This window comes from Peromyscus maniculatus, chromosome 12, assembly GCF_049852395.1.
Source record: "Peromyscus maniculatus bairdii isolate BWxNUB_F1_BW_parent chromosome 12, HU_Pman_BW_mat_3.1, whole genome shotgun sequence".
In the NCBI taxonomy this organism is placed as follows: domain Eukaryota; kingdom Metazoa; phylum Chordata; class Mammalia; order Rodentia; family Cricetidae; genus Peromyscus; species Peromyscus maniculatus.
Genome location: NC_134863.1, coordinates 10,886,650 through 10,905,798, shown reverse-complemented (window position 1 = coordinate 10,905,798; position 19,149 = coordinate 10,886,650). Strand labels below are relative to the sequence as shown.

The 19,149-nt window shown below is 38.1% G+C and overlaps 1 protein-coding gene across 1 annotated transcript in view; it reads left to right on the top strand.

Moving 5' to 3' along the window:
* LOC143268074 (5-formyltetrahydrofolate cyclo-ligase-like) overlaps positions 1–19,149 on the top strand; it is a 59,264-nt gene that overhangs the window by 34,426 nt on the left and 5,689 nt on the right. Inside the window, exon 3 of the transcript XR_013043658.1 lies at positions 14,991–15,097. The gene's annotated coding sequence lies outside the window, so the exon portion shown is untranslated. The remainder of the gene's footprint in view (positions 1–14,990; positions 15,098–19,149) is intronic.

The following is a 19,149-nucleotide window of genomic DNA, read 5'->3' as shown; positions in this document are numbered from 1 at the left end:
CAATTACCCCAAATGTATAGGGAAAGTTGTGCCCAAGATTGAGATACAATCGTGAGATTATATGTACATACAACATGGAGATGCACGGTAAATAGGGAGAATCATAGCTGTTATTGCACAAGAAGTTTACAACAAGAGACAGCCAGTTCATTCAAAAGGCAGTAATTCCACAATGCCTTGCATGATGGTTTCCTCTAACAGACCCCTTAGTTCTGATAGGTTGACCTTCTGAACTCTAGTTGTCACTGCTGTATACTCCATGGACTTTTGCTACCAGTGGCTCTCAATAGAAAAGCAAATGTTAAACTCATGACCAACTTGTAATAGAATTATTCCTCAGGACTGGAAAGAATTGGTTACAGCTGTCCTAGAGGTCAGTCCACAGTTATAGTGGAGAATGTGGTGGATAGAGGAGGCCAAAACTATAGAACAATAATGTAGGACTAGAGGTGTGGAAATTTCCCAGGATCTGCTTCTTGGAGAAGGTGATTATGCTGATATACAAAGACAATGTTTATATGATAACCTAACCCTAATCCTATGCCACATGGAAGCCATGAATTCATGGGACAGAATTCAGGAAGCAGAAAAAAAAATGAGTCATTTAAGAAAGTTAAACAGGGCCTGAAAGAACCTTCATAGATTTCTTACAAAGGCCGTCTTCAGCAGAAAATAGAATGATACCAAATTCAGAAGCTAGACAGATAATAATTGAATCTTTGGCTTTTGAGAACATGAATGCAGCATGCAAAAGAAAAATCAGGCCATTAAAGATCAGACCAGCACCCTTGGAGGATCAGATCAGGGACACAATTAACACTGAGTCTCATGACCATGATATGTGGATAGGAGAGGTGATTTTAAGAGCTTTGAAGAAAAATAATAATGTTAGATGCTTTAATTGCAGTAAACCAGGTCACCTATAAAGAGACTATAAACAGGGTATTTCTAGAAACAATGTTTCTTCAAGGAACAATGGCAACATAATTAGGCCGGGCGGTGGTGGCACACACCTTTAATCCCAGCAATTGGGAGGCAGAGCCAGGCGGATCTCTGTGAGTTTGAGGCCAGCCTGGGCTACCAAGTGAGTCCCAGGAAAGGCGCAAAGCTACACAGAGAAACCCTGTCTTGAAAAACCAAAAAAAAAAAAGAATGTTTGATAAAGTAAAGAAAATTTTGCCTTGTTGGTGATTACAAATTGCTCCTGAAAAGATGCAAAGAGGAGATTCTATTAATTACTTAGGCTATAAAATAGGTTTACAAAAAAATAGACCCCAAAAGGTACAAATTAGGAGAGATTGATTACAGACTTTTACTGACTTTCAAAAATTATTTGGAGACATTTCCTATCTATGGTCTGTTGTTGGGGTAAAAAATGATGAACTGAGCAATTTGTTTAAAACCTTAGAAGGTGACCAGGACTTATATAGTTCAAGAAAATTATCAGCTGAATCTGAGAGAGAATTGGCCTTGATGGAAAAGAAAATACAGGATGCATGTGTGGATCATGTAGATCCAAAACTTGATTACATATTGCTTATTTTACCTTCTAAGCATTCTCCTATAGGAATTTTAATGCATAGGGAAGATATTATATTGGAATGGATATTTCTACCAAATAAACAGAGTAAAAAATTTAAAACTTCTGTGGAAAAGATCTGAGTTGATTTTAAAAGGAAAATTGAGACTTCATCAATTAGCAGGAATAGGCCCAGCAGAAACTGTAGTACCTTTAACTAAGGATGACATTGACAAATTATGGGTAGAAAGTGAACCTTGGCAAAGAGCTTACAGTAATTTTTTTGGTAGAGATTAACAACAAATATCCCCAAAGTGATAGAATTGAACTTATAAAGAGAGCTGATTGAATTCTGCCTCATATTGTATGGGAAACACCCATGCCTAACAGCAAATTTGAAGTCTCCAGAAAGATGATGGGGGTTCCACAATGATGATTCCACATGGACAATAATAATACCACTAAGCTGACAAATGTCACCCAAAGATCAGCTCAGGACAATTTCAAGATGGTTAGCTGAGATGATCCAGCCTCACAGACTACTAGAACAAGGACTTGAGATAAGCCCTGCACTTTTGCATTATGCAGAGACTGGACAACAAATGATACAGCTACCTCTCCCAGAACTTGACAATTAACACAAGATTTTTCTTTTCAGGATCCCCTAAAGATGCCTTTACCCCCAAACAGCAGGAAGTAAATTTAAGAATATGATGCCCTCATTCCCAAGAGGTAGGGTGGGTAGTTTTTGGTTTTTCAATGGGTTTTGGATAATTGTCATTGTTTAGGTTGGTTGGTTACAAGTTGTTATTATTAATGGTCAGGAAAAAGGCTAAACAAAGGAGATTAGATTTAAGGTTCTTATTTGAAAAAAAGAAAGAAAAAAAGAAAAAGGAGGATATAGATAAGAGGTAGATTATTGAATATACTCTGAAAAAAGATATAGAGATGATAGAATAAAGGGCAGATTATTGAATCTACTCTGAAAAGAAAAAAAAGCAGATATAGATATGATATAGATAAAAAGGTAGATTATTGAATCTACTTTTAAAAGGCAACTACTACTTTTAAATATTTTACATTGGATTAGATTTTTATATATTGTATAAAAATTATATATTGCTACAAATTTGAGACTGATTTATATAGATATGATAAGATAAAAAGGTAGAGTATTTAATGTACTTTTAGAAAGCAACTACTAGTTTTAAATATTTTACATTGGATTGGATTTTTATATATTGTATACAAATTATGTATATTGATACCAATTTGAGATCGATTTTGTTAGACTATTTTGTATATATATTTCTAATCCTGTTCAAGTTATTGTACCTATACATTTTATTTAACAGTGTAATGCAGTCTGCTAATCCTTGAAAGTTATTATTACCAACTAATTAGGATATAAAGGAATGTAAGTTAGTAGTCATTACAATCAAACTTGTAGTCATATTAGGTATGTTTTCAAGGTCAAGCAGAGATATATTTAGATAGACAGGTCATCTTCAAATCCTTCAGAGGTCTATAGAATATGGCATTTAAGATGTTTTAATAACATAGTTTTTTCTTCTTTTTTTTTTATGACTATGAGACATGTCTGCTCCTGGCACCACCAATCTACTTCAGAGAAGATGGGCATTGAAGAACCTCTATATGGAGTCTATTTTAACTGTGGCAAAAGTTAGCCACTAGGCAAGAAAGTCCCCTTGCATCAAGTATTGACAGTATGCTATCCAAATTGGACAAGCAGGACACAAAACAAAGGACTGCCAATCCTTGCCAAGACAAGGTAGGAAGGCTCTTTAGAAAACCCTGCTACACAGATGCATCTGTCAGATATGCTAAGCCTGTTGGCCAAAGATGATGCCCCAATGTTACAGAGAAACCTTGGGTGACTGTCCAGGTAGCTGGCTGTTTCTGTCATAACTCACATATTTTGGAAGTCACTTGTTTGCACTTACTAGGTAATATTATTTCCTTCTCAGATCTCTGAGGGAGTTGAAGATTAGATAGTTATAGTTATAGTTTTACTTATTAACAATTTCAGAAAAGAAACTCACTAAGAGGTGTAAAGTGTATAAGTTTGAAAGACATAGAAGATAGCTTTTGGTTGGTAATACAAGTTAGGATAGAAAGTGAATTAGGTACATTTTGGATTTACCAAAATAGGATAGATAACGTAATATTTTCTCTGAATTTGTCAAATGCAAATGGACTAGACATCATTAATGTATTTATTGCTTGTATATATTGTATATAGTTATTGTATTATTGTATGTAATTTTTCTTATATTAATTATAATTGTTTATTTTTATTAGACAAAAAGGGGAAATGTGGTGATATTTTATCTGTGTCCCCCCAATAAAGTTTATCTGAGGATCAGAGGAAAAGGCTAGCCACTATGTTAAACATAGAAGTCAGGCACATGCCTTTAATCCTATCACTCAGGAGACAGGGATCTGTCTGGATCTCTGTGAGTTCAAGGCTACACTGGGAACAGAGCCAAGCATGATGACACATGCCTTGAATTCCAACACTAGTTAACCATAAAGGTCTGGACAGACAGACAGGAAGTGACAGAGCTTGGCAGAAAGAGGAAGTGATGTAGCTGGGTGAAGAGAGGAAGTGAAATGCAGAACAGAAAAGCAAATAGGTGTGGGTATACAGGAAGTAGGTCTCTTTGACTGGGGATCTCCAAGTGGTGAGAACGTGGCTGGCTTCTTTCTGCTTTTCTGATCTCTCAGTTTTAACCTAAATATCTGGCTCCAGGTTTTTTATTAATAAGACTGTTTAGCACTTCATCCTACATATGTTGTTTTCTAGTTAAGGCGTAGTGAACCCTCTAGTACAAGTTGTCTTCAACTTTGGATGTAGAAGAGTGAAGGAAAAATTAAGAGCACTTTCCTCATAGATCCTTCCTTCTAATAAAAAGCAAAAAAATCTTATATTGCATCTTCTTACTTTTTAGCATTATATGGTTGCTTTTCTTGCTTGTTTCTTGAGACAAGATCTTTGTATGTAGCCCTGGCTGTCCTAGAACTCACTATTTAGATCAGGCTGGCCTTGAACTCATAGAAATCTGCCTGCCTCTGCCTCCTGAGTACTGGGATTAAAGTGTGAGGCACCATGCCTGACAGCTATAGTTACATTTTTAATAAAAGCGACTCTCAAAAGAATAGTTATGATTAATTCATAATTAATTAGTTCATAACACATCATTTTTTTCCACACTAGAATCAAACTAAGTTTGAAAATATCTTACACTTGAAACAACATAATATGGAACAGTGGTTCTCAACCTTCCTAATGCTGTGATCTTTAATACAGTTCCTCATGCTGTGGTGACCCCCAATCATAAAATCATTTTTGATGTTACTTTATAACTGTAATTTTGTTGCTGTTATGAATTGTGATGTACATATTTTGCCAAAGGAGTCACAGCCCACAGATTGAGAACCACTGATACAGAATGATGTGAATTCTTCTTTCTCTGACTAAAATCTTTAGTGGTTTTGTCAAACCTGGAAGAGCATTTTGTCCTTTCAGCTCCAGGATTAGAAAATGTTTATCTCCCTAAACAGCACAGTCATTGGTTATTTGGTCATGTTTCAGCACATATTCAATTGTTTCATTTTAATAATTCTGGGATGTGGCTGAGTAGTTGATTGTGAGATCAAAACAGGGACTTGGCTGAAAAACTCCACTGCAGAGGACATTGTCATTTTTTTTTTGTCCAAAAATTTTGGACAAAGCAATAGCCTACAGAATGTGAAACAGTTTTTACCAAGTACATGCTTGATAGAAGGCTAATAAAACATAAATAACTACAAAAATCTAGATATCAAGAAATCAAATAACCCAACTAAAAACTGGGGTACAGATCTAAACAGAATTCTCAACAGAGGAAACTCAAATGGCTGAAAAACATTTAAAAAATGTTCATCATCCTTAGCCCTCAGGGAATTGCAAGTCAAAATTACCTTGAGATTTCATCTTATGCCTGTATGAATGGCTAAGATCAATAAAGTAAGTGTTAGCTCATGCTGGGAGAATACAGATTATGGGCAATGCTCATCCATTGCTGGTAGGAGTGCAAACTTGTACAGCCACTATAGAAATCAACGTGGTAGTTCCTTGGGAAAATAGGAATTGAGCTGCCTCAAGATCCAGCTATTGTGGGGGTATCTTTGTGGATTTCTGTGGGCCTCTTTAGCACTTTGTTTCTTCCTTTTCTCATGTGGTCTTCATTTACCATGGTCTCCTATTCCTTGTACTTCCTCTCTGTTCTTGATCCAGCTGGGATCTCCCGCTCTCTTTCCCTCGACCCTCGCCCTTCATTGCTCCCACTCATGTCCAGGTTGTTCATGTAGATCTCAGCCATTTCTCTGTCATTGGGCGATCCTCGTGTCTTTCTTGGGGTCCTGTTTTCCAGGTAGCCTCACTGGTGATGTAAGTAGCAGTCCAGTCATCCTTGTTCCACATCTAGTATCCTCCTATGAGTGAGTACATACCATATTTGTCTTTCTGAGTCTGGGTTACCTCACTCAGGATGATTTTTTCTAGATCCATCCATTTGCCTGCAAACCTCATGATGTCATTGTTTTTCTCTGCTGAGTAGTATTCCATTGTGTATATGTGCCACAATTTATTTATCCATTCTTCAGTCGAAGGGCATCTAGGTTGTTTCCAGGTTTTGGCTATTACAAACAATGCTGCTATGAACATAGCTGAGCAAGTGCTCTTGTGGTATGATTGAGCATTTCTTGGGTATATGCCCAGGAGTGGTATAGCTGGATCTTGGGGGAGATTGTTTCCCAATTTTCTAAGAAAGCGCCATATTGATTTCCAAAGTGGTTGTACAAGCTTGCATTCCCACCAGCAGTGGAGGAGAGTTCCCCTAGTTCCACATCCTCTCCAAAATAAAGTGTCTTCAGTGTTTTTGATCTTAGCCATTCTGACAGGCATTAAGGTGGTATCTCCGAGTTGTTTTGATTTGCATTTCCCTGATGATTAGGGATGTTGAGCAATTCCTTAGATGTCTTTCAGCCATTTGAGTTTCCTCTGTTGAGAATTCTCTGTTTAGTTCTAAAGCCCATTTCTCAATTGGACTGTTGGTCGTTTTGATGTCTAATTTCTTGAGTTCTTTATATATTCTGGATATCAGTCCTCTGTCACATGTGGGGTTGGTGAAGATCTTTTCCCATTCTGTAGGCTGTCGCTTTGCCTTGTTGACTGTATCCTTTGCTCTACAAAAGCTTCTCAGTTTCAAGAGGTCCCATTGATTGATTGTTTGTCTCAGTGTCTGTGCTACTGGTGTTATATTTAGGAAGTGATCTCCTATGCCAATGCATTCAAGACTACTTCCTACTTTCTCTTCTAGCAGGTTCAGAGTAGCTGGATTTATGTTGAGGTCTTTGATCCACTTGGACTTAAGTTTTGTGCACGGTGACAGATATGGATCTATTTGCAGCCCTCTACACGTTGATATCCAGTTATGCCAGCACCATTTGTTGAAGATGCTTTCTTTTTTCCATTGTACACTTTTGGCTTCTTTGTCAAAAATTATATGTTCATAGGTGTGTGGGTTAATGTCAGGGTCTTCAATTCGATTCCATTGGTCCACATGTCGGTTTTTATGCCAATACCAAGCTGTTTTTATTACCGTAGCTCTATAGTAGAGCTTGAAGTCAGGGATTGTGATGCCTCCAGAGGTTGTTTTATTGTACAGGATTCTTTTGACTATCCTGGTTTTTTTTGTTTTTCCATATGAAGTTGAGTATTATTCTTTCCAGGTCTGTGAAGAATTGTGTTGGTATTTTGATGGGGATTGCATTGAATCTGTAGATTGCTTTTGGTAAGATTGCCATTTTTACTATGTTAACCCTGCCTATCCATGAGCATGGGAGATCTTTCCATTTTCTGACATCTTCTTCAATTTCTTTTTTCAGGGACTTAAAGTTCTTGTCATATAGATCCTTCACTTGCTTGGTTAGTGTTACCCCAAGGTATTTTATGTCATTTGTGGCTATTGTAAAGGGTGATGCATCTCTAATTGCCTTCTCAGCTTCTTTGTCCATTGTATATATGAGGGCTACTGTTTTTTTTTTTTTGAGTTGATCTTGTATCCTGCTGTGTTGCTGAAGGTGTTTATAAGCTTTATCAATTCCTGGATGGAATCTTTGGGGTCACTCAAGTATACTATCATGTCATCTGCAAATAGGGAAAGCTTGACTTCTTCCTTTCCAATTTGAATCCCCTTAATCTCCTTATGTTGTCTTATTGCTCTGGCTAGAACTTCAAGTACTATATTGAATAAGTATGGGGAGAGTGGACAGCCTTGCCTCGTTCCTGATTTTAGTGGAATTGCTTTGAGTTTCTCTCCATTTAATTTGATGTTGTCTGTTGGCTTGCTGTAAATTGCCTTTATTATGTTTAGGTATGTTCCCTGTATTCCTGATCACTCCAAGACTTTTATCATGAAGGGGTGTTGGATTTTGTCAAATGCCTTTTCTGCATCTAGTGAGATGATCATGTGGTTTTTTTCTTTGAGTTTGTTTATATGGTGTATTACATTGATGGACTTTCGTATGTTGAACCACCCTTGCATCCCTGGAATGAAGCCTACTTGATTATGGTGGATAATTGTTCTGATGTGTTCTTGGAGTCTGTTTGCCAGTATTTTATTGAGTATTTTTGCATCAATGTTCATGAGGGAGATCGGTCTGTAGTTCTTTCTTTGTTGCATCCTTGTTTGGTTTAGGAATCAGGGTAATTGTAGCCTCATAGAAGGAGTTTGGTAATGTTCCTTCTGTTTCTATTATGTGGAACAGTTTAGAGAGTATTGGTATTAAATCTTCTTTGAAGATCTGGTAGAATTCTGTGCTGAAACCATCTGGTCCTGGGCTTTTTTTTGTTGGGAGACTTAATGACTGTTTCTATTTCCTTAGGGGTTATTGGACTATTTAAATAGTTTATCTGGTCTTGATTTAACTTAGGTATGTGGTACCTATCCAGAAAAATGTCCATTTCTTTTAGGTTTTCCAGTTTTGTGGAGTAGAGGTTTCTGAAATATGACCTGATAATTCTCTTGATTTCCTCAATGTCTGTTGTTATGTCCCCCTTTTCATTTCTGATTTTGTTGATTTGGATTCTCTCTCTCTCTGTCTTTTGGTTAGTTTGGATAAGGGCTTGTCTATCTTGTTGATTTTCTCAAAGAACCAACTCTTTGTTTCATTATTTTTTTTGTATTATTCTCTTAGTTTCTAATTTATTAATTTCACCTCTCACTTTGATAATTTCCTGGCATCTATTCTTCCTGGGAGACTTTGTTTCTTCTTGTTCTAGAGCTTTCAGGTGTGCTGTTAAATCACTAGTGTGAGATTTCTCCAACTTCTTTATGTGAGCATTTAGTGCTATGAATTTCCCTCTTAGCACTGCTTTCATAGTGTCCCATAAGTTTGGGTATGTGGTGTCTTCATTTTCATTGATCTCTAGGAAGTCTTTAATTTCTTTCTTTATTTCTTCCTTAACCCATTGGTGATTCAGTTGAGCATTATTCAGTTTCCATGAGATTGTAGGTTTTCTGTAGTTTTTGTTGTTGTTGAAATCTAACTTTAAACCATAGTGGTCTGATAGAACACAGGAGGTTATTCTAATTGTTTTGTATCTGTTGAGATTTGCTTTGTGGCCAAGTATGTGGTCGATTTTAGAGAAAGTTCCATGGGGTGCTGAGAAGAAGGTATATTCTTTCTTGTTAGGATGGGGTGTTCTGTAGATATCTATTAGGTCCAATTGGGTCATGACATCAGTTAAGTCCTTTATTTCTCTGTTAAGTTTCGATTTGGGAGGTCTGTCCAGTGGTGAAAGTGGGGTGTTGAGATCTCCCATTATTAATGTGTGGGGTTTTATATGTGGTTTAAGCTTTAGTAATGTTTCTTTTACATATGTGGGTGCCCTTGTGCTTGGGGCATAAATGTTCAGAATTGAGACTTCATCTTGGTGCATCATTCCAGTGATGAGAATGTAATGCCCTTCTTGATCTCTTTTGATTGATTTTAGTTTGAAGTCTATTTTGTTGGATATCAGGATGGTTTCACCCACTTGTTTCTTAAGACCATTTGATTGGAAAGTCTTTTCCCAGCCTTTTATTCTTAGGTAGTGGCTGTCTTTGAATTTGAGATGTGTTTCTTGTATGCAGCAGAAAGATGGGTCCTGCTTTCATATCCATTCTGTCCCGCAGTCCCACAATCCACTTATAAAATAATCACTCAGACGCTTATATCACTTATAAACTGTATGGCCGTGGCAGGCTTCTTGCTAACTGTTCTTTTATCTTAAATTAACCCATTTTTATAAATCTATACCTTGCCACGTGGCTGGTGGCTTACCAGCGTCTTTACATGCTGCTTGTCCTGGCGGTGGCTGCAGTGTCTCTCTCTCCTTCTTCCTGTTTCCCCAATTCTCCTCTCTCCTTGCCCGCCTACACTTCCTGTCTGGTCACTGGCCATCAGTGTTTTATTTATATAGAACGATATCCACAGCAAAGTCTATGTCTTTTTATAGGTGAATTAAGTCCGTTGATATTAAGGGATATTAATGACCAGTGATTGTTCATCCCTGTTATTTTTGGTGGTAGTGTGTGTGTACTTCTCTTCTTTGGGGTTTACTGTTGTGGCTTTATCTATTGCCTGTGTTTTCGAGTGTGTATCTGACTTCCTTCGGTTGGAATTTTCCTTCTAGTGCTTTCTGTAGGGCTAGGTTTGTGGATAGGTATTGTTTAAATCTGGCTTTGTCTTGGAATGTCTTGTTCCTTCCGTCTATGATGATTGAAAGTTTTGCTGGGTATTAGTCTGGGCTGACATTCATGGTCTCTTAGTGTCTGCATTACATCTGTCCAGGTCCTTCTGGCTTTCAAAGTCTCCATTGAGAAATCGGGTGTTATTCTGATGGGTTTACCTTTATAGGTCACTTGGCCTTTTTCCTTTGCTGCTCTTAATATTCTTTCTTTATTCTGTACATTTAGTTGTTTAATTATTATGTGTCGAGGGGACTTTTTTGGGGGTCTAGTCTGTTTGGTGTTCTATAGGCTTCTTGTATCTTCATAGGCATTTCCTTCTTTAAGTTGGGAAAGTTTTCTTCTATAATTTTGTTGAATATATTTTCTGTGCCTTTGAGTTGGTATTCTTCACCTTCTTCTATCCCTATAATTCGTAGGTTTGGTCTTTTCATGGTGTCCCAAATTTCTTGGACATTTTGGTTCATGACTTTGTTGGCTTTAGTGTTTCCTTCGACTGATGAAACTATTTCTTCTACTGTATCTTCAATGCCAGAGATCCTCTCTTCCATCTCTTGCATTCTGTTTGTTATACTTGCATCTGAAGTTCCCGATCTTTTACTCATGTTTTCTATTTCCAGCATTCCCTCTGTTTGTGTCTTCTTTATTTTTTCATTTTCCCTTTTCAGGTCTCGGACTGTTTCCTTTGTCTGTTTCATTGCTTTTTCATGATTTTCTTTCAGTACTTTATTGTTTTCTTCCAGTACTTTATTGTTTTCTTCTAGGACTTTATTGCTTTCTTGCAGGACTTTATTGTTTTCTTCTAATTTGTTTGCCCTTTCCTCTAGTTGTTTACAGCATTCTTCCAATTTTCTTGTCTTTTCCTCTACACAAGCCTCTACCTTCTTCATGATGTTACTCATAAGGCTACTTTCTTCTGCTTCTTCCAATTTTTGATGTTCAGGTCTAGATGTTGGAGGCGGGCTAGGTTCTGGTGATGCTGTATTGCTCTTCATTTTGTTGTATGTACTTCTGCCTTGACGTCTGCCCATCTCCTTGTGGTTTCTTCTTGGTCGTATCAGTGTACTTGGTTCAGAAAGAGCTGACAGATTCAGGAAGTCTCTCTCTCTTGTCCAGATGGGAGTTCTCTTGTCCAAATGGGAACTCCGGGGCAGGATGGAAGCTCTTATCTGGACCGGAAGTCTCTGGTCCAGAAGGGAAGTTGGGAGCAGGATGGGAGCTGGGGGCCGGTCTCTAAGTCTCAGGAGGTGGCTGGGGTCTTGGGCAGATGGGCGTGGGGGCAGGACGTGGAGATTACAGGGGCTGCTGGGGGGCTTGGAGAAGGGGATCCCTCCCGGTGGGGCTAGAAGGGAACCTGCCCAGTGGCCAGAATCTGGGGCCAAGTTGGGCAGGTCTTCCCAGAGTGGCTGGTTCCAAGGGATGGGGTCCGGGTTGGGCCCGGATACTCACCTCTGGTCCAGAAGGGAAGTTGGGGGCAGACATTTTCAAATCTTGAACTGTTTCCTTCACCTGTTTTTTTCTTAGCGTTCATGAAGCGGTTTATTGATTTCTTCCAACTGTTTTGTTTGTCTTTTCCCCCATTTCTTAAGGAAATTTTTCATTTCCTCTTTAAGGGCCTTTATCATCTTTATAAAGTTATTTTTAGGTTGTTTTTTTCTGCTTCTTCTACATTGGGGTGTTCAGGTCTTGCTGTTGTAGAACCACCAGTTTCCGGTGGTGCCATATTGTTCTTTATGTTGTTGAATGTATTCTTACACTGTTGTCTACCCATCTCTTCCTCCAATTGGTGCAGGTGGGACCTGTGGCTTACATAGTTGCTCTTCTTCTGGTGCAGTTGGGGCCTGTGGCTCTGATGATCTCTGATGCCTCAGGTGATGTTTGTGGGTATTTGGAGGCAGCTGCCAGGTCACTGGGGCTTTGATGTCTGAGGGTGAGGGAGAGGCAAGAGAAGTACCCCTGGGGGCTAGAGTCTAGGCAACAGGGCTATCCACCAGGGTGCCCAGACACTCACATACTCCTCCAGGTGCAGGTGGGGCCCTAGTGGTCACTGATGAGGCTGGGATGGCTGGAGGTGGGTAGATGCCGCTGTAGTATCTCTGGGGCTTAGGTGTCAGTGTATAGGGTAGAGACAGGAGATGTGCCCCTGGAGGCTAGGTCCTAGGGAGCAGGGCTATCCAGCTAATGTTATTTTTAAGATGTTATTTTTTAACAGCTGAGTAATAACCCATTATGTAAATGTAGCACATTTACTTTCTATTCTATTTCTATTCTTCTGTTGAGGGACATCTAGGTTGTTTCCAATTTCTGGCTACCATGAAGAGCAGCAATGAACATAACTGAACATGTTTACTTGTGGTAGGATGAAGTGTCATTTGAGTTATTTGCCCAAGAGTGGTAAAGCCTTTTGTGTTTTCTCTATGGAGAATTCTGTTTAGATCTGTAACCCATTTTTAATTGGGTTGTTTGGTTAGTCTTGAGATTTTTATATAATTTGGGTATTAATCTTCTACTAGATATGGAGTTGTTATAAACTTTTCCCATTCTGTAGGCTGTCACTACTATTTGTAGGAATGATGGTGTCCTTTGTCTTACAGAAGCTTCTCAGTTTCATGAGGCCCCATTTATCAATTGTTTAATTTTATGTCCACACTAACAGTGTTCTGTTCAGAAAGTCATCTCCTGTGTCTACAAGTCAAGACTATTTCCTACTTCCTCTTCAGTAAGGTGCAGTGTATCTGGTCTTATGTTGAGGTCTTTGATCTATTGGGAGTTGTTCTGTGAAGGGTTCTAAGTATAGATCTATTTTCATTCTTCTACATGCGGTCATCCTATTTTACCAGAACCATTTGTTGAAGTTGTTCTTTTTTTCCAAAGTGTATTTCTGGCTTCTTTATAAAAATCAGGTGCCAAAAGAGTGTGGATTTATGTCTGGTTCTTCAATTCTATTCCATGCATCAACATGTCTTTGTTTTTTATGCCAATAAAAACAAATATGGTTTTTGTTAATATAACTTTGTAGTACAACTTAAAATCAGGAATAATGAGATCTCCAGCAGTTCTTTTATTGTTCAAATTGTTTTAGCTATCCTAGATTTTTGTTTTTCGATATGAAGTTGAAAATTGTCCTTTGAAGTTCTGTGAAGAACTGTGTTGGGAATTTTGATGGGCATTACACTGAATCAGTAGATTGCTTTTGGTAGGATGGCCATTTTTAGTATGTTAATCTTACTGATCCATGAGCATGGGAGATCTTTCCATCTTCTAATATTTTCTTCAGTTTCTTTTTTCAAAGACTTTAAGTTTTCATCATATAAATCTTTAACTTTCTTGAGTAGAGTTACCCCAAGATATTTTATATTATTAGTGGCTATGGGGATAGGTGTTGTTTCTCTGAGTGTTTTCTCAGTCCATTTGTCATTTGTATATGGGAGGGCTACTGATTTTTTGTGAGTTTATTTTGTATCCAATTACTTTGCTGAAAGGTTTATCAGGTTTATGAGATCCCTGGTAGAATTTTTGGGTTCACTTATGTATAATATCATATCATCTGCAAATAAAGATTCATTGACTTCTCTCTTTACAGTTTGTATCCTTTTGATTTCCTTCAGTTGTCTTATTGCTGTAGTTAAGAGTTCAAGTAGTATGTTGAATAGATATGGAGAGAGTGGACAGCCTTGTCTTGCTTGTGATTTTAGTGGAGTTGTCTTGAGTTTTTCTCCATTTGTTAATGTTGGCTACAGGTGTACTGTAAGCTGCCTTTATTATTTTGAGTATGTCCCCTGTATCCTTAAACTCTCCAGGATTTTAATAATGAAAAGGTGTTGGATTTTTTTCAAAGGTCTTTTCTCCATCTACTGAGATGACCATGTGTAGTTTTTTCTTTCAGTTTGTTTATATGGTAGATTTCATCTATTGATTTTCACATGTTATCCCATCTCTGCATCTCTCAGATGAAGCCTCCTTGATCATGGTGGATGATCTTTTCGATATATTCTTGGATTTTGTTTTCAAGTATTTTATTGAGTATTTTTGTACCTAAGTTCATAAGGGAAAGTGGTCTGTAATTCTCTTTCTCTGTTGGGTATTCATATGGTTTGGGTATCAGGAAAACTGTGTCCTCATAAAATTAATTGGGCTATGTTCCTTTTGTTTCTATTTTGTGGAATAATTTACAGAGTATTAGCATTAACTCTTCTTTGAATGTCTGGTGAATTCTGCACTCAAAATACCTGGCCCTAGGCTATTTTTAGTTGGGAGACTTTTAATAACTGTTTCTATTTCAGTAGGAGTTATGGGTCAGTTTAAATTGCTTGCATGATCTTAATTTAGCTTTTGTAAGTGGTACCTATTCAGAAAATTATCCATTTCTTTTAGATTTTTCAATTTAGTGGAATACAAGTTTTTAAACTACACCCTCACAATTCTATGGGTTTCCTCTGTCTGTTTTTATGTCCTCCTTTTCATTTCTGATTTTGTAACTCTGGACATTCTCTTTCTGACTTTTAGTTAATTTCGATGAGGGTTTATCTATCATACTGGATTTCTCAAAGAACCAATCTTTAATTGATTCTTTGTATTGTTCTCTTTGTTTCTCTTTTAATTGATTTCAATCTTGGCTTTGATTATTCCTTGCCATCTACTCCTTTGTGTGTGATTTCTTCTTTTTGTTCTAGCGTTTCAGGTGTTCTGTTATATCTTGCTATCATGAGAACTCTTTTGTGGAGTCCTGCCCCACCAGGAACCTAGGTCCCCGAGAAGAGAGACCTGGAACTGAGGAAAGGTAAGTGCACTGCTCGCCAGCCTCCCTTTTACCCGGAATCAGACGCAGCAAGGAGCCAAGTCAGGTAGGGACTCATTTATTTAAAAACAACAAGCTCCTTTTAAAAGCATAAAGAATGAGACTGGGGCAGGGGAGGGGCAAATGCCCCATTGTGCAGATCAGCTTAAAGGTTACCCAATAACACACCTGCAGAGTCTACAGAATTTACAGTGTTGTCTATGAGGGAATTATGTACTGACATCACCTTTCTTGACCTGAAGCACCAATCATATTTTTTTTTGTAAGCAACTTGGATTCCACCCTGTACACTCTCCTTTAGGGCCAGCTTTACTAGCACCTGGTTCCATTACCCCCCACCCCCTTGCTTCAGTTGTTTTTTTTTTAATTAATTTTTTTTATGTAGGTACTTGGTGCTATGTACTTGCCTCTTAAAATCTCTAGGTCTGCTCTTTTCTGAAGGGAAACAGGAACAGTGGATCTAGGGGAAAGAGGAGGTGAGGGGATTATGAGGAGGGGATGGAGTGGAAGATAAAGACAGGATTATTATATGAGAGAATAATTTTCATTGTATCCCATAATTTTGGGTATGTTGTATATTTATTTTCATTTAATTCTAGAAATTCTTTGTGGTGGTTTGAATGAAAATGGCCTACGTAGGCTCGTAGTGAGTGACATTATATATTGATCTGGCCTGGTGGGAGTAGGTTTGGCTCTTTTGGAAGAAGTGTTCCAAAGAAGGCTTTGAGGTTTCAGAAGTACAAGCCAAGCCCAGTGTCTGTCTTTCTTCCTGCTGCCTGCCAAACCACATGTAGAACTCTCAGTCACCTCTCTAATACCATGTCTGCCTGTGTGCCACCATGCTTACTGCCATGATGATAATCAACTAAACCTCTGAACTGTAAACCATCCCCAATTAAATGTTTTTATTTAAAAAGTGTTGCCATGGTCATGGTGTCTCTTTACAGCAATAGAAACTCTAATGTAGTCTTTAATTTCTTTATTTCTGTCTTGACCCATTTTTCATTTGGTAGAGAGTTGTTCAGTTTCCATGAGTTTGTAAGCTTTCTGTTGATATCAACCTCTATTCTGTGGTGGCTTAATAGGATGCAGTGAGTTATTTCAATTTTCGTGTATCTGTTGAGACTTGCGTTGTGTCCAAGCATGTGGTCAGTTTTGGAGAAAGTTCAATGAGGTGCATAGAAAGTATATTCTTTTTAGTTTGGGTGAAGTATTCTATAAACATGTTTGGTCTATTTAGTTTATAGCATTTGTTAGCTCAAATATTTCCCTGTTTAGTTTTTGTTTGAATGACCTGCATATTGGTGAGAGTGGGGTATTGAAGTTATACACTGTCACCACATGAGGGTCAATATGTGATATAAGCTGTAGTAGTGTTGCTTTTTACAAACTTTGGTGCCCTTGTGTTTGGGGCATAGTTGTTAAGAACTGAAATGTTATCTTGGTGGATTTTTCCTTTGATGAGTATGTAGTATCCCTTCCCATCTCTTCTGATTAGTTCTGGCTTGAAGTCTGTTTTGTTAGGTAGTAAAATGGCTGCACAACCTTGCTTCTTAGGTTCATTTGCTGGGAATACCTTTTTTCAAATCTTTACTCAGAGGGAATGCCTATTCTTGGTTTTGAGGTATGTTTCTTGAATGCAACAGAAGGATAGATCCTGTTTTCATATCCATTCTATTGATGTCTATGTCTTTCTGTTGGGTAGTTGAGATCATAGCTATTGAGATATCAATGACCAATGATTGTTGATTCCTGTTGTGTTGCTGTTGTTAATGTGTTTTTGTTGTTGTTGTTGTTGTTGTTGGTGTGTTTGTGTGTGTGTGTGTGTGTGTGTGTGTGTGTGTGTGTGTTTTACCTTCTTTTTGTCTTGCTGGTGTGAGATTATTCCCTGTGTCTTCATGGTTGTAGCTGACCTCCTTAGGTTGCTGTTTTCCTTCTAGCACCTTCTGTAGAGCTAAATTTGTAGATAAATACTGATTAAATTTGGCTTTTGTCTTATTTAGGGTTTCTATTGCTATGAGAAGATACCATGATTCAGAAACTCTTATAAAGGAAAACATTTGAGATGACTTGCTTACATTTTCAGAGGTCTAATTCATTATCATCATGGCAGAATGCAGGCAGGCATGGTACTGGAGAAGTAGCTGAGAATTTACGTCTTGCAAGCAACAGAAAGTGATCTGAAACACTGGGGTGATATCTTGAGCATATATGAGACCTCAAACCCTGCCTCTACAGTGACATGCTTCCTCCAACATGACCACACCTACTCTACCAAGGTCACATCTCCTTATAGTGCCAATCCCTTTGGGGCCATTCTCTTTCAAACCACCACAGCTTTATCATGGAATATCTTATTTTCTCCATCTATGGTGACTGAAAGTTTTGCTGGGTATAGTAGTCTGGGCTGGCATCTGTGGTCTCTCAGAGCCTATAGAATATCTGTCCAGGCTCTTCTGGCTTTTAGAGTGTCCATGGAAAAGTCAGGTATAATTCTAATTGGTCTGCCTTTATGTTACTTCATCTTTTTCCCTTGTAGCTTTTAATTTTTTTTATTGTTCTATATATTTAGTATTCTATTATGTGCTGAGAGGGACTTTCTTTTCTTGGTCCCACCTATTTAGTGCTCTGTATGCTTCTTGTACCTTTTATTCACATCTCCTTTTTTAGGTTAGGAAAATTTTATTCTATGGTTTGGTTGAAAATATTTTCTGGGCATTTGAGCTAGATTTCTTCTCCTTCCTCTATTCCTATTATTCTTAGATTTAGTTTTTTCATAGTGTCCCATCTTTCCTGGATATTTTGTGTCAGTGGTTTTTTAGAATTACCATTTTCTTTGACTGATGTATCAATTTCTTCTATCATACCTTCAACACCTGATATTCTCTCATCCTCTCTTGTATTCTGTCAGTGAAGCCTGCCTCTGCGGTTCCTTTTAAAATTTCTAAGTTTTTCATTTACAGAATTCCCTGTTTGGTTTGTTGTTGTTGTTGATTCTATTTTCATTTTCAGGTCTTGAATTGCCTTATTCATCTTCTTCCTCCATTTGTCTTTTCCTGTATTTAAGGAACTTATTCATTTCCTCCCACTGTTTGCTTTCCTGGACTTCTTTAAGGGATTTATTAATTTCCTCTTTAAGGACCTCTATCATCTTCATACAGACTGTTTTAAGATCTTTTTTTCTAGTGCTTTTAGCTAAACTGGAATATCCAGGGCCTGTTTTGGTATGCCGTGGAATAATCTTTCTACACTGTGAATATGTATTGCTCTCACTGTAAATAAAAAGCTGTTTGATCCATAGCGAGGCAGGATTTTCAGTGCAGAGAAAAATGTTGGGAAGGAGAGCAGGGTCTGAGAGGTCTCCAGGAAATACAGAGGGAAGGAGACATACTGGAGGACAGGTAAAGCCATGAGCCATGTGGAAATTCATAGATTAATAAAAATGGGTATACTAAAGTTGTAAGAATTAGTTGGTAATAAGCCTGAGCTATCAACCAAGCATGTATAATTTATATTAAGTCTTCATGTCAGGTATTTGGGAACTGGTGGACAGGAAAGAAAAGTCTACCTACAGTGGTATGGTTGCAGGGCTGTTTCCTTGGACTGTTCACCTGGTGTTTTTCAAATGAATGCCTGCTGGTGGTATTGGAGCTTGAAATAATGGGATGAGTTGGGGGAAGGAAGGTTGTAGGAAAAGATCTTTGTGGTCCACTGGGGATGGGGTCAGAGAAGAAGGGGAGACTGCAGCAGGTGTTCTGCAACAGAGCTCGGGGTGAGACTGGGTGGATGAATCTGGTGGAGCAGAAGTGGTGAAGATGTGCTAATTCATACTTTTCAAACCACTTGACCAATATCCTCCCATCCACAGACCTTTCAGACAATGGATTGGGGAAGAGGGATTGAGTCTGCTCCTTATCGGGCTCTGAAGATGACAAATATGATGTCCATGCCAAACACTCTTGGCTCTCTTCTGTGTAATCCAGATTGCTGACCTAGTAAAAAGCTTTACCTCCAAGGCCACCTTCCCAGAGGTT